The following is a 16,343-nucleotide window of genomic DNA, read 5'->3' as shown; positions in this document are numbered from 1 at the left end:
AAAGGGAAGGAAGTGCCCGGCCAGCTTGCGTAAGTGGTTGAGCATCGACCTAGGATCCAGGAGATTGAGTTCGATTCCCGGTCAGGGCACATGCCTGGGTTTCGGGCTGGATTCCCAGTGGGAGGCCTGCAGGAGGCAGTCGATCAATGACTCATTGATGTTTCTCTCTCTCTACCTTCCTCTCTCTGAAATCAATAAAGACATATTAAAAAAATAATAAAATATTTTTTAAAAAACGGGAAGGAAGTTTATTTTCCATTTTAAAGAATAGTAGGTGAAAATGGGGTTCACATAGGGAGGGGATCGAACAGACATGACCTGAGGCAGGTGGGACCTCTGGGCTGAGGGCCAGCAGAGGGCAGAAACCAGTAGTAGCTAAAGGACTGGTGATACGCAAATGAATTAAGACGAGAAAGCTAAAACGTAAAACTTTGCTAGCAGGAGAATCAGTCTCATTAAATAGTCATATGAAGTACCTGCCATGTAACTCTCAGAGTTTTCTGTTTAGTGAGTTTAACATGTAACAGTGTCAGATTAGTGTTTCCCAGCTGTGTGTGTCACTGAGGTAGGCAGACAAGGGATTTTGTGAGTAGGAGGATGAACATCTTTCCTTTTTGTGGGAAGGAGGGGGTCATATTCTCTTAAACCACGTTTCTCAGAAGCAGATCCCTACACAAGGATTTGTGTGCTGGCCATTTCTTAAAGGAGCCCACAGGAGAGGCTGAAACAAGAGGAAGGTGGGGATAGGACAGGGAGGGTGCAGTTTAAGGCCAGGTTTTACAAAGGGTAGCTTTAGCCTGGTCTTCCAGGGAAAGAGGACTTGTCTAGACCTAAGGTGAGGGAGCAGGGCTTTCATAGTCCCATATCCTCAGGCACTGGTTAAAAGCCATGCCCAGGATGCAGAGTCCAAGCTCTGCAAGTGTGGTCCAAGTGGCCGCATCAGCCCGAGCGCAGTGAGTCAAAGTCGCAAGTGTTGACTGTTGGAAGCAGAAGCACACTGAAGCCTAGAGAGCACACAAAAATGTTTAAGGGGACCCAAGGGGAACATTGTCCACTACAAATATTGTTGGGGAAATGTAACTAGAACATCAAAGACTGAATTTAATTTTTATACAGTGAGTCATTTAAAAGAATAATGTCAAGAAAATAGTGGCATAAGTAGTGCATAAGGTAAAAGTGTTAAACTGGCACAAGCCGGTTTGGGTATTTGTTTTCATTTCTATGACGCAGGAGTTCAGTTGCCATTTAGTGGTAGCCACTTCAATCTCCTTTGGCATTCTCCATGCCCTCCTACTACCCCAAGACAGTGTTAGTCTTGCACTTATTACATTGCACAAAAATGATTGATGTGTAGTATTCCTTCCCTAAAGGCTCTGCGAGGGTCTTAGAGCAATGACTGTGCCTTATCTTTGCATTTCTCACTTCCGCTCCATGCCTGGCTTACAGTAGGTAGTCAATAAATGTTTGTGGAATGGATGAAACCATTTATAGCCTATGGAAATTCTAGAAATAAATTTTATCTTCAGTATAAAGTTTGTGTCTTGTATAAACTAGACAAAAGCAATTTAAAAGGCAGACCCCTTCTAGCATGCCAATAAAAGTTACTGAGCCTCAGCAGATAACTTGCATTTGGCACAGAAAGGTTCTTACCTGAAAATGGAAACTTAAACCTTTAGTTAAGAAAAGCATTCTTGATTAAAAGCACTTGATTAAAAAGAGCTCATTAATGAAAAACAATACTATTTTTATAAGGACTAAGCTGCTTTTATCTTGCCCTGGTTTAGTTTCACGCTTCAACAAATAGCACCCTTTGGCAGTCACGGCTCCTTGCGCTGCCAAATGCAGGATCCGTGCTTGGTCATGCCCTTCCTTGACGTCACTCTGGAAGAGGTCATCAGCTAATTAGCTGCATAAACTGGTCACCATTATTGTCTCCAAGCTCTAAGTGGTGCCGTCTGATGGACTCACAATGACTTTTAAAAAAAACAAGTTGATTTTTTTTCTTGACATTACAGACATGGTCCTTAGAACATTAAAACTCGGGACAATTATAATGGAATGTATTTGATTAAAGGTGACCTATAGGTGTTCAGGAGAGCAGAAAAAAACCTCTCTTGCATAGGATGAATGCTTTTGGCTTTTTCTCCAGATTAGACAAAGAAAAACTGTTTCTCAGAGGTTAGCTTTTCCCTCTTCAACTTCCACCTCCCTACGTGTCTGCCGTTCACCCATACGTAGTAGTAGTTACTGCTGCTCCTTACAGAACTGGAGTCCATCAGCTAGGCTCCTCTGCTCACCTCTCTTTAACTTTGCTCCCCGGATAGTCAGCACCTTCAGAAGTGCTGGAGCCCCATCCCCACCCGCAAGAGGTCCCGCGTGTCCTACTTGGGAAGACCATGCTCTTGTTTTCCAAGGCAATTCTAGTTCCTTTGAAATTTGTCATTTTTATCTGTGTAAATCAATTAATGGTCAATCTTTTCACCTTTTACTATCAAAATTGCTCAAAGAAGCAACTCTGTGTAAATTTTATGTCCTATTGCAGACTAGAAAGGGAAGGATCAGAAGAGGGAAAATTATTTTTGAGGGGGCTCCCTGAATTATAGCCTAAGTATTTTAGGTCTTATTTCCTTCCCCATTCTTTCTGGGAATGAATTTCCAGAGTAGAACTTCTATCTTTGAACATTTAAAATTTAAATAGAGTCAACTAATTCATGACTTTAGCCAAAGGCCATTACAAAATACAACACAGTCTTTAAATTAAGGAATAAAGCGCAGAATAAAGAATTGCGGGCACAGAACTTTGTAATGGAAATTTCACATTTATTTGAAATACGTACTCACCTAATCAGAGTGTCACAAGGAATAACTCACTAAGTTGTGAGTTCCATAGTTGGGAAAGGAACTATATTTTGTTCCTAGGTTTCCCTGGGGTGTCCAGCTTGGAGCTTCACAAATTTATTGAATTGAAGTTTTATTAACACTCTTGAGGCAGTTAATACAAATAAGAGGCCTGCCACTTCAGGTCACAGAGGTTTATATAGAACAGTAGTATACCCCAAGGATGTCACTTAGACTGATGAAATTTGCCCCAGAAAGAGGTGATTTCTAGTCTGGTAACCTAGCTCAAGTCATAAAATAGGACTGCCTTGAAGAATTATTGAGGTTAAGTGAAATAACATATAAAATGCCTTATTGAGGTTGAGATAACATATAAAATGTGCCTGGCCCACAGTGAGCACCCAGTATATGTAAGTTTTCTTTTTTCTTCTTTCAGGTTTTACCTTCATTAGTCCCGATGCGACATAGTTGCAGGTACATGAACAACATAGAACAGAGTGAAGGATATTCCCTAACTCAGGCACTCCAAATGTAGCCACTTACTGCGCTAAAATACTCTACCACCCTTTTTGGTTGAGATCTGTGCTCATTTTATTACACTGTACCCTATCAGTTAAAGACCTTTGGGGTGATATATAGTCCAGTATTAGAAGTAGACACATTTCTCAAAAGCAACTAGGTTGTGTTTTTCTTGAACTATGAATTTTGTAATTGCTCACATTTCTCTCTGTTGGCTGGTACAAACCTTAGAATCAAATTTGTTCCTTAATGTGTAGTAAGTATATAGAAATTCATGATATATATTCTTGCATTATCTTTACTCCTAGTTCTATTTTATCTTTATTTTTTCCCTTTGCAATGTATTTTTACCTGCATTTAGTTGATGCAAACTTGGTACATTATATGCTTATTTCTTTATTAGCTGTCTTAAATCCTAGGGAAGAGAATAGGAGACACAGAGGAGTGTGTGTGTGTGTATGAACTTTGTAATTGTTCACATTTCTCTTTCTCCCTCTCTGTGATCATCCATGGCTACAGATATCAGTTGGAAAAGGGAAGTTAAAACACAACAATCGCAACAAAAAAGACCAAAGCACCTTGTCTATTACTTTTACAAAACCTAATAATGGAAGATTTCCCTGTTCTTTGTGCTATTTCCCACTCAAAAGCTTTCTCATCATGTTGTTTGTGTGGTCTTACTAGTCTGGGTTTTTATTGCAGGTAAAAAAGGAATTTATTTAAAGCATGTTGGGTAGGTCAGGAGATCTCCAGAAGTGTTAGAGAACCACGCCTGAGAAATCATCAGAAACGCAGGGCATCCAGGCAGCTGGAACCACAGTGTGCATCTCACCGAAAGCCAGCGCAGGCGGGAGGCTGCCGCTGTGAACTGTGGAGACCTGTCTCCCCTTCTGCCTTGCTGCTCATGGAGACTGCTTGCTGCTGCCCCGCTGCCCGGAATGGGTTCTTCACAGCCTCTCTTTTTTTCTTTTTCTTCCTTTGCTCTCTTTTTTAAAATCACTGCTCTTGCTTCAAAGTCCTGGGCAGGAGCCTCTCATTGGCTAAGCCTCAGCCACATGGTCATTCTCTCGTTGCAAAGGAAAACAAGTACTCATTTTTTAAAAAACCTTTTTTCTGATCTAATCTAAATTTTTATAGTGAAAGGAGGGCTCTGTGTCTCTCCACATTCACCTGATGGAGAAATTCCCCCAAATAAGAAGGTTCAGATCCTGGACAGCAAAATAATGACAACTGTCAACTCCAGTCCACTCTATTGCCTACCTGATAGCCACATGTACCCTTTTTTCCTAGCCTAAATTTTTTAAAAAGGGGCATTTACCTAACCAAAACACACAACAACAACACAAACATTTCTAACACATTCTCCTAATGGGGTGTGACCAGCATAACTACAGCAGCTTCATTCCTGCTCTAGCTTCAGCACAACCTTGTCCCAACCTATTTAAGTTTATATTAATAACACACCCTACATAAAATAATGTAGACAAGGGAGAGTGAAACTTTCATCTTAATTGAAATATATAAACATTTTCATTTAGTTGAAAGGAGGTGCGTACTAATCATTCTACATACTTAACAAGAAAACTGGAGTAAGCTGCAGAAATTTGGATCAATATAGAATCTCAGTGTCCTATTAAAATGTACCCACATAAAAACAGACTTTAGAAATGTTTGTTTCCTGGTTAAAATGTAATAACTCAACTATGGGTATAATTTATCAACAGAAACATAATTCTGAGCTGCAGTTTGCTCTTAATAGAATGTTACATTTTGTTGAGATTTATGAATTCATTATTCTTGTAGATGATTTCATTATATAGTCTTGCCTATGTTTTGCATACAAAATTTTAATAAGCAGGACTCCCAGCATCATAAGGGCTCAAAACGAAGCATAAAAGCTGTGGTTAAGTTACATAAATGATACATATTTATGATATCTATCTCCAAGGTGTCTACCCACTTCAAATTTCTCTCTAAATGTACAAAATAAAATTTCTTATTAAAAATCTCTCCAGATTGAATAGCATGGGGTTCTGACTTTCTTTTAAAATACTGAATTACTAGACACATCTTTATGTCTTCCTCTAGAAAAGTATGATAGCACAGACATTTAATTTCCTACTGTGAGTAAAACAGTGCACCGGAGTCACTCAGGGTAGAAGCTGGAATGGACCATGGAGATACATAATCTAGTCAAACACTCTCCTGTCACAGATGGGAAAGGGGGCCAAGAAGATGAGATTAGTTTCCCAAGGCTACACCGCTAGCATCAGCATTATTGCTCACAGATCTTATGATAGATTCTTCCTGAAATCTTTGTCAGAAATGACAGTGGTTGAAGCAGGTTTGAGGGCTATGTGAAGCACAGTTGCTTGTACAGAATTGTATCTTCTCATAGACCCTCTCTCCCCATCTCCAGCATCCCCACGCTAAGGAGAATACTGTGGTCCTTGGATTGGAATTTTATGGACCCATGACAAAAACAACATTCGTAGTGTCTTATTCTTCAGAACACTATCAAATATTTTATTTACTCTTTGAATTTTTGAGCTGAATGGTGACTTAGACATCTAGTCAGTCTCAGTCTTGGCTGCATAGTGGAATCACCTGGGGACCTTCAAAAATCACTGATGCTCCCTGGCAGGCGTGGCTCAGCTGTTGAGCATTGACCTATGATCCAGGAGATCGAGGTTCAATTCCCAGTCAGGGCACATGCCCGGGTTGTGGGCTCGATCCCCAGTGGGAGCGTGCTGATCAATGACTCTCATCATTGATGTTTCTATCTCTCTCTTCCTCTCCCTGCCTCTCCCTGAAGTCAATAAAGACATATTTTTTAAAACAAAATCACGGATGCTGCCCTGTCCAGGAAGCTCAGTTGGTTAGAGCATCGTCCCCATATGCCAAAGTTGTGGGTTTGACCCCTGGTCAGAGCACATATGAGAATCAACCAATGAATGTATAAGTGGAACAAAAAAATTTCTTTCTCCTCTCTCTTTCCCTCTCTCCTCCTCTTCCCCCCCCCCCACACTCTTTCTCTAAAATCAATCAATAAATGACAAAAAAATTGCTGAAGATTTAACTACACAGATTCTGATTTAATTGATCTCAGGTGTGGTCCAGGCATTAGGACTTTAAAAATATCCTCAGATGATCCAAATGTACTGCGGGGATTAGGAACCTTTGACCTAGAGCTACTCCCAACTCTCCTTCACATTCATTTTCTAGATAAAGTGAGACTTGGAGAGTTGAGCTTGCTCATAATCACCAGCTGGTTAATGATAGCTTATGATGTCAATTTAGCTTTGTTTTCCTAAGAAGCAGGGCCAGTGACTGACCTTGAGATTCTCACCAGCAGGACTCCTTTAGGCTGTCAGGACACAGAAGCGTCTGTCCTTGGGGCTCCTGGAATGACCACACAGGACAAGCCTCCATTGTTGGATCCAGATACGTCCATGAGGTTGGCATGAATCACCCCATTTTATAGATGATGAAATTGGTGGTCAGATAGATTTTCATAAGGTCACAGTTATTTTAGATTGTATGGGAGCTTTTGAGTAAAATCTGTTATAGTTACTCTAAAGTACATCCAAATTATTTTGTTTTATTATTAGAAACCAGATCCCTTAGCACTTAAAATGTAATTGATTCACAGCCCCACTTGTGAATTAAGTGAAAGGAAGCTTTTTAAAATAAAAAGAGAAATATATGACAGGGCTATGTAGAGTTAACAAGGTGTTTTTTTTCTTTATGCCCGTAATTCATTTGTAATGGCATCCATATAAGAGGATTTTCCTCATAATCAGCTCTCACAAGAAACCTAAAATCTAATAGGAAATACTGAACTAGCATGAGTAAAGGGCACGAGATCGTGTGTAAAAAGGATCATGCATGAATGATGCATTTGTAAGTCCTGTTCGGAGAGAGCAGGGTAATTACGGTCTCACGGGCGAGGCTTGTTTGAGTCAGCAGTGGCTGTGTGGCCACTGGCATTTGGAACACTGTTGGCAGAACTCCCCCTGTCACTCCTAGAGCTGTGGCCGGGGGCTGGCACTGAGCGGGGGTGGGTGCCGTGTGGGGGAACAACGCCTCTGGTTGAGGGGACAGGGCAAGTGCATGAAAATGGGCCTCGCTGACCGTGACTCACAGCGATCACACTCTGGCCTCCGAGGAGACAGTCACACGTCTCAGGCTGTGGCTTGGGACGTCTTTTTTATTGTGCCCTGATGGTTACCGAGAACGGGCCCCTCTTGGAGGCAGCCGCTTCCCGAGCCCTCCAGTCTCCTTCCAGCTGCTGGCCAGGCCCAGAATCGGGGGCCTTCCCGCCCCCCAGCCCTCAGCAGCCCGGGCGCCCGCCTGCCCAGGGCTGCCCGCGGCTGCTGCGCCGATTGAGTTCCAGAATGTAAAAATACAAAAATAAAAAACGTGCTTCTACATAGATATGTAGATAGAGAAATAATAGTTCCCTTTCTCTTGATTTGTGTGTGTGTTTGTCCCTCTCTCAGCGAATAAGAAAAAAATGGGAAAAAATCCAGGGTGGGACAAAAGTAGGGTTACAGTTGCTCGTATGGAAAATAGTACAATAATTAGTAAGTAATAAGACAAGAATAAACTTTGCCATACAACTGTAAACCTACTTTTGCCCCATCGTGGACATCAGATTGGTAAATAGTTTTCTCTGGGTAGTAGATGATTTTCCCCAGTCCTTGTTACTGTGCTTTCTAAATGTTCCACTATGAGCTTTTTTTAAAAAGAGATAAGTTTTTTAAATCCTCACCCAAGGATATATTTTTTTCCATTGCTTTTCAGAGAGAGTAGAAGGGACAGAGAGAGAGAGAAACATCGATGTGAGAGAGACACATCGATTGGTTGCCTCCTGTACGCTCCCTGACCAGGGCCAGGAATCGAGCCTGCAACCGAGGCCTGTGCCTTTGGCTGGAATCGAACCTGGGACCCTTCATTCCTCGGGCCAATGCTCTAACCCCCGAGCCAAACAGGCTAAGGCTATTTTTTTTTTTTTTTTTTTACCAAAATATAAAATATTTTCTTTTTTAAAAGTATATCTTTATTGATTTCAGAGAGAGGAAAGGAGAGAGATAGAAGCATCAATGATGAGTCATTGATCGGCTGCCTCCTGCACGCTCCTGACTGGGGATCGAGCTGCAACCCAGGCATGTGCCCTGACCAGGAATTAGACCCCGATCGCCTGGATCCTAGGTCGATGCTCAACCGCTGAGCCACGCCCGGCTGGGCTAAAATATTTTCTTGTTGAGCTTAAACCATCTTAACCATTTGGTCTCTAGCAAACAGTCTAATTAACTAAAGCACTGATTTACCTTAAAACCAAGATGTGTTACTTAAAACCCTATTTGTTCACAGGTGAAATGAAAGATTGGGTTAGCAAAGAAAGTATATTCAGAGAAAACTGGGAAGGTTAAAAAAGATATAGCTATAGCTATAAAAAGGCAACACGAGGAATGGTCAAAGTGGTCTGTGTCTTGACTGTATTGATGTCAATAGCCTGGTTGTGATGTTGGTTTTTTTGTTTTCATTTTTTGGGTGTTTTGAGGGGTGAGGGCAATATCTTATCATTGGAAAAAATTGAGTAAAGGGTATATAGGATCTCTTTATTTTTTCCTTATAATTTCTTGTGACTCTACAATTTTCAAAATAAGTTTAATTTTTAAAAAGTTCCTAGAAAGTATTGTTCAGCTATTTCTTAGGACCATTAAAGGCAGAAAAGCTTCATCATTATTATCCATCTCAGAATCGTTCTGGAGGTGAATATTTAATATTCACTCCTCACGATTTTGATGATAAAATTTTTGTTGCATTATATTTTAATATTTTAGGCCATAGACATGCATTTCAAAATGTGAAATACAGAAAGAGTATTCTGTGAAATGAGAACATGTATTGTTGGGAGGCAAACCTCCTCCAGTCTCTTGTGTTTCTGCACATCTTGTGCATGAGGCACTGGCTGCTCTTCACTCTAAATAATCTTTCCAAGGTGGTTTGTTTAGCGAATAGCCTTGAGAGATAGAGTGACTCCCTTCAGAGCAAAGAACAGGCATGCTTATTGCCCATTCAAAAATATTTAGTTTCCCTAAGCTCAGAGTCCCTCTCTGTAACACAACCCACTGGGTTTGCAGGTGTCATCTGGAGACCTTTGTGTCATTCTGTAGGAATTTGGACTTGGGGAACCAGTGCAAAAAATGCCAATACACAGGCTACTTCTATTGCCGTAAGGTATACATTGTCCTTTGCCTCTGACTCAAGATTCTCATGTCTTCTACCAGCATCCATGAAACTGTACCAGGCTAATTCATTAGGTTACGAGTAGGGTAAAAATTGCAGACGCTTCAGAGTTCTTGACAGTGTGGGTGATGAGTAGAGAGGTTACTTTCTGGAATAGGAAGGATGAGGGCCTTGTAGCTAGCTAATGAGATTTGAAGAATATCTATGAGAAATGGCAGGGAGCATGCTGGTGAAATTTTATGGTTAACGGCGTAAGAAATGGTCTTCCACTTTATTTCCTATCAATGAGGAGAAATTGGGAATTGGTTGCAGAGCGATGATAGATTCAAAAACAGCTGGCCAAATGGTACCCTGACAGTTGCTAACTATGACCCAGATGGAGAATTTCCTTGCCAAACTGGCAGACAGCCTCAGATCCACACCTCATTGTAACAACTAGTACCAAGATTTGTCCTGGGCCGGCGCGGGGGGGTGAGGCATGCAGGCAGAAGGTTCTTCTCTTTTCAAATAACAGTTACTGAGATCTGCACCTACACTTGGTATGAATTTCAGGGAAATTCATGAGTGCTATGGCAGAGACCAGGTAGATTACTAGAACTTGGGCTGGTTTGTATGGGAGATGAGATACCTCAGGACATAGTTTATGAAGAAAGACTAACAACAGCTGTGTGTCTTATGGCTCAAATCCTCCTATAGTCCATCAGGACAACCTTAGATCCATTTGGAAAGCAGGGTAAAAAGTCTCAGATTTTTTTTTGCAGCATGTCCTGGCTGTTATAGAGAGACTTTGGCCATCTTAGGGATGCTTCCCTGAGACGAATTAGCTCCCATAGGAAACCATAGATGAGGCATTGGCTAGTATTTGGGCTCCTACTGACTTGTATTGGGTTTATTTAAAATGCTGACACAGATGCAGATGATCAACTGGAGAATGAGAATCTGACTCAAAGAAATAGAGATAAATTCTTGTGGTCAGTCTTGCCACCCTGAAAAATTCACCTGACCATGATCTGGAAACAAGATGAGAACATGAGATGTTGTCTGAGTAATGGGCTAACAGTTGTTCCTGATTATGGTGACACACTCCTCAAAGATGGTCACAGCTGTGTGAGCCATGCTTGACTCAGCAGTGGGCACAAACCCCATGATCCCAGGAAATAATGTGGCTGTGGCTGCAAAGTCAAGGGTTCCCAAGGCTGAAATAAATAGTATCAACCATGAGGACGTCACTACCCAATATAGAGCACTGTGAGGGTTTTCAATGGACCTTCCATGCTGCCTACAATCCACAGATATCTGATATTGTTGACCATCGGCATGGCCTCCTCAACTCTCAACTCAAAAAGATTTCTAAATCAACTTTTCTCACACCATTCAGGTTTCTATATCTGTCTAAGGTAGTTTGGCCACTGAATTAGCTGTCCCAAGAAAGTGATCATCTCCTCTTGGCTACTTCCTAGATAATATCATGACAAAAGTGGTAGGGAGATCTTTTTTTTGGAAATTCTGGATTTTGTCCTAACTTTCTGGGTATGGTGTATCTTTCCCCTGCAAGTAACTCTAGGCTGGCCTGGTTTGTACACTATCTGGGTGGCAGCCTGTCCAAATAGGGCCTTGGTGAATCTAACTTAATTCTGGTTCAGATACCTGAATTCTCCTGTTGGATGGTCATGTCCTAGGTCATCAAGATAATGACCATTTGGTTGAGTACACTGCTCACTGAGTCTCCCTGGGGTGGCCTACAGGGGCCAAAGTGGCGGCACGATGGGTCTCTGAAAGCTTTATAAAAATGCCCATATCCCTGTTGCACCTAACTCGTCTATACAGGAGGTCTGGGCACAAGTAGGAGATGATCAGAAAAAAGTTATGATTATTGGAATGAACACAGTGATTTTATGGTAGTAGAATCTGGGAAGGACACTAATGATCTTAGACTCTGGAATGTATGAGGGAGGGAAGGGCACTATGATCTTTAAGAATCACCCTGAGGCCTTCCGCATGAAAGAAAGTGCCCTGGTGCATTGAGTGACATGCCTTTAACTGGCTGCTGGGTCTGCCATCCCCTGCCCAGCAACTCTGACCAGAATTTGATCTCCATTTTTCTTAACTAAGAAGTCTAACAAAAACAGCAGGGAATAGCCCCAGTTCTTGTAACACATGTGTCAACAACTCTGGATGTCTTCACACTCTTGATCTTTTTTATTTTAGGCATCAGTTATTCCATGTAGCAAACATATGCTACCCTATTGGTGGCATGGACAAAAGGACAGGTTAGACTGACTGCTATCAGGCAATCCCTCCAAAACCAAGGATCAGACTCAATTCTATTGCACTGGAAACCCTAATGCCTACCAGCCAACCAGGAGATCATGTTTGAGGCACTGTCAACCATGGGCCCTCACGGATGTTTCTACTTGAGTGGCACCAACAGTTGTAAATGCACTTTTTTTCTAGGGCACAGTGTACATTCCTGAGACTTTAATTCTTATGTGGAAGCCAGGCATTAACTTGCCTCCCACCTGAAAACATAGTGACACCCACATTAGGAGTAGTCAAAAACAAAACTTCAATGCTGGAAAGTATTCAGATAACTTCAACTCACCAGCCAGGATTGTTATGGATGAGAGAATTGCTTAAGACTTCCTCCTGTGCAATTGTTAATACATCCTGCTGTACTTGGAGTAATGCCTTGAGCCAAGGGGATTTCCAAGGTAGACTCTGATATTTATAGGATTTGTTCAGTTTAGAACTTGGGGTGGGGGAGGGGGAGATTGACTGTAAATTGGACTCATCCTGGTTCTTAGAATCTCATTAATAGCAGCTTTAATGAAATACTGTATGAGATGATCTGAATGGATTTGGTCTTAGCCTCTGTCAATCAGATTAATCAGTGCAATGACATATTCGTGGGAAAACTGACCAGAAGCTGAAGGGCTGAGAGGTGGCCCCTAAAAAGATATTTCCATGTCTTAGCTCCCAGAACCTATAAATGTGACCCTATTTAGAAAAAGTGTTACAGATTAATTAAATTAAGGATCTTGAGATGAGATCATCCTGAATTATTGAGATAGGCCTTAAATCCAATAACAAGTGCCTTATAAGAGAGACACAGGAGAGAAAAGGAGAAGGCCACAGGAAGAGGCAGAGGTTGGAGTGATGGAGCCAGAAGCTAAGGTACACCTGGAGTCACTGGAAGTTGGAAGAGGCAAGGAAGGATTTGAGCCTTTGGAAGGAATGTGACTGTGCCAACAGCTTGAATCCAGACTGTTGGCCCCTGTATAAGAATAAATTTATGTTGTTTTAAGCCACCCAGTTGGTGGTAATTTGTTTGGGCACTCTCAGAAAATTGATTCAGTGGTGTTGAAATGAGGGTTGGATATTGTTGGGGGAAATTTTTCCATGAGTATCTCGTTTCACTGTGTCTTGCATGCACGGTATTGGCTGCCCTTTATTCTGGATTATCTTTCCAAGGAACAGTCTTGGAAGATATAGTGTCTCCCTTCAGAGCAAAGGGCAGGTATGATTACTGCCCTCTATAAAAGATTCAGGTTCCCTAAACTCAGTTTCTCCCCTGTGACTCAATCCACTATATGTTTAGGTATCATCTGGCCCTCATCACATTACTGTGGGAATTGGGGCTTGGGGGACCAGCATAAATGCTGATACTTTGGCTACTGCTATTACTGTGAGTTATAAATTATCTAACCCCAGGAATTTCATACCTTCTTCCAACATCCAGGAAACTGGCAGATTAACTTGTTAGTTTGAATGTAAGTTAAATCTCAGCCTCTTCACAGCTACTGACAGATATTCTTAAATCTCCTGTAATTAGTCTGTGAGTACCATTTTAGCTCTGTCCCCACCTTCTGTAAATGCCTAATTTAATTCTATCCCCCCTTACAATTCTCTAAAATTATGTGAACATTATTTGTCAAAGAAGCACATAAATTGTAAAGAGGTTGATTTATTATAATATTTTATGTTTTCATCAGTTAGAGAAAGGGAGTAAAGAAGAGAGAAACTTTGCTCTTGAAAATCTGAGTCAAGTAGGGAAGACATTGATGAGCATATAAACATGAACAAATTTTATTGTCCTTACAAAGTTATATGTAGTCAAGAATGCTTGCATTAGAATATATCATTCCTACTTGTCATCTCAAATTAGATGGAGAGCTGATTTGTTGACAACTCTTCTTCGGGCAAGAGACACCCCCGCCAGCCCCAGAGAGCTGAGATAAGGACTTGCATTGGTGCATGTTGAACTTCATGAAATGACTAATTGGTGCCATTTGTGGTTAGATGTTGTAAATGTTTCATATCAACAATCCTGTCATCATTCAAAACTGGGCAGGAGAAAGGAATAGGAAGAATGTTTTACTTAACAAGCCTAAGCTGGTCAGGACAGGCTGGAGGGAAAGTTCTGAAACTGAGCTTGTCTCTGGCACCACCCACTCTTCTCTCCTTTCAGCATCTTTCACCAGGATCTTCATGCTATCTAACAGCTGCCTTAGGCTGTCACCTCCAGCGCCAGAGCTCTGGTCCTCCCCCATCCCTATCATACCTTCAAAACTTACCTGCCCAAGAATTTCCAAATTGTCCCTGTTGCAAACTGACACCACCCCATCCATCCTTGTTTGCTTTCCAATTAAAGCCCTCAGTGGATCCAAGTGGGCAACACTATAGACTGAAAGCGATGTGCCAAAGCCTGGGAAACCGTGTCTTTGATGGGTTGAATTGAGAAATGAATCTCTATGTTGTGTACTCTCTGCCTTTTACTTTGAAGAACAAGGGAGGATGGCCATGGAGAGGTGGGAGGTTAGATCTTGCTGTGACCTTCCCCTAGCTTTAAGGTAGGGAGAGTGTGAAAACCAGAGGGCCGGACAGCTACACCACACCATACAACTCTCTTCTCAGCTACACCAACTGCGCCACCTGCCTGCAGGACTTCACTCGTGATACGTTCATTCCGTGACTTCCACTCCCTGTGTGCGCCGGGGCTGCGGCTGGAGGGTGCGGGTCATCGGGACCTCTGGAAAGGCTCGCAGGCAGTGATGCAGCACAAGTGAATGGGGCCTCTGTTCATTAATCCCGTCTGAAATGGACAGACAAACCAACTACTCCCAACCAACAGTGACAACCATGGCATTTATCAAGACTCTCTCAGTCATAAGGGACACAAACCCAAATCAGACTGGTCCCTTTAAAAACGGGTTTATTGACTCACATAATCAAAGTCCAGGGATGGGGTGCATATCATAGGCCCAAGGAACTCCAGTGATGCCAGCATGTCTCCCCCTCTGTGTGTGTGTGTCTGCCTCTTCTCTCCCCTCTGCTTCTCTCTGTCAGCCTCCTCCTGCTCCCACCACAGGTGGGCATGTCCCCTGTGGTGTGGGGGTCAGAGAGCTCCAGGCTTCTGTCACCCCTGCCCAGCAAATGCAGAGGAGAGTATGGTTTCCTGCAAGTGCTCATATATAATCCAAGATAAGGACTCTCATTTCCAGCTTAGGTCACATACCCATGTGGGGACCACTTTCTGAGCTGGGCGGCCTGAGTCACTCGCCCAATCCTATACAGTGACAGCCTCACCAGTACTACTGGAATGAGGAAGGCTAAGCTCCCCAAAGGATGGTCAGTTCAGTTCGTTGGAGGAGGGGGAGAGTATAGGGGTGGGGAGATGAGCCGGTTCTCAGAAGAGATGCCTGCTTCCAAAGGTCCATGTGGACACAGCTCTGATGTGGTTGTGAAAAAGTTAGGTGCTTCCAGATCAAGACACGTGGTAGCTCAGGTGATTCAACGTAATCACACAGCTGGCCTGGGGTTAGCCTACTGCTCTCTGGAGTTTGGCCAACTTCTAATCATCAGTGTCTGGGGGAAGCACTTGACATCCACTGTCAAATAATGCTGGGTCACGTGGAACTAGTCCTTTATAAGCTTCAAGGAGACCAGGGCCCTTTTAGCATTGCTGACTCTTGATTTCTGTATCTTAGGCCACACCTGTTGGCAGTCATTAGGGTAGGGACAGAAAATAGTGGCATTCTTTCTGCCACTCCCCACTCCTGTGCTCCTAGCGGATATAATTAATGAATCAAAACACTCTTTCCCCTTGAGCCAGAAAGGGCCTTGTTCTCCAGGCAGCCACTGGTTGTGTGTGTGTGTGTGTGTGTGTGTGCGCGCGCGCACGCGTGTACTGAGGCGAGGCCTATTTGTTATCCCTGTGCTGTGCTGTCACAAGCCAATTAATTGATAACTTCCTTTTGTTATGCCTGACCAATCAGCCTAAGAAGGGCCTGTGTGAAATTCTCATTGGTAAGATTGAATATGGGCTGCACCAGATTGAAAAAGTTGGGTCCTGTGCCCTTAGGGGGATGTGACAAGTGCTGAGCATTGTGGAAAATTCTCTGTTGTTCAGACAATGTGTGAAAAATGCATTCTAGAACAATATATAACCTTTTTATCCAGATACCTTCCAGCTGTCCACATACATATTATCTTTCCAGATTTTTCTTACTTAAGGATGAATAATCCTGAAGAACTTATATGCATTTATGCATAGCTCACGGACAGACGGCAGTGTGGGGAAGGCCTGGGGAGGGGCAGCTGTGGGGGAGGGGTGTCAATGGAGAGGGAAAGGGGACTTCTGTAATACTTTAAACAACAAGGATACATTTTAAAATAAAAAAGGAAGAATAAACTGAAACTACAAAATAGGGACCATGACATGTTTTTAAGCA

The sequence above is a fragment of the Miniopterus schreibersii genome, assembly GCF_964146895.1.
Source record: "Miniopterus schreibersii genome assembly, chromosome: 4".
In the NCBI taxonomy this organism is placed as follows: Eukaryota; Metazoa; Chordata; class Mammalia; order Chiroptera; family Miniopteridae; genus Miniopterus; species Miniopterus schreibersii.
This window is presented reverse-complemented; position numbering follows the sequence as displayed.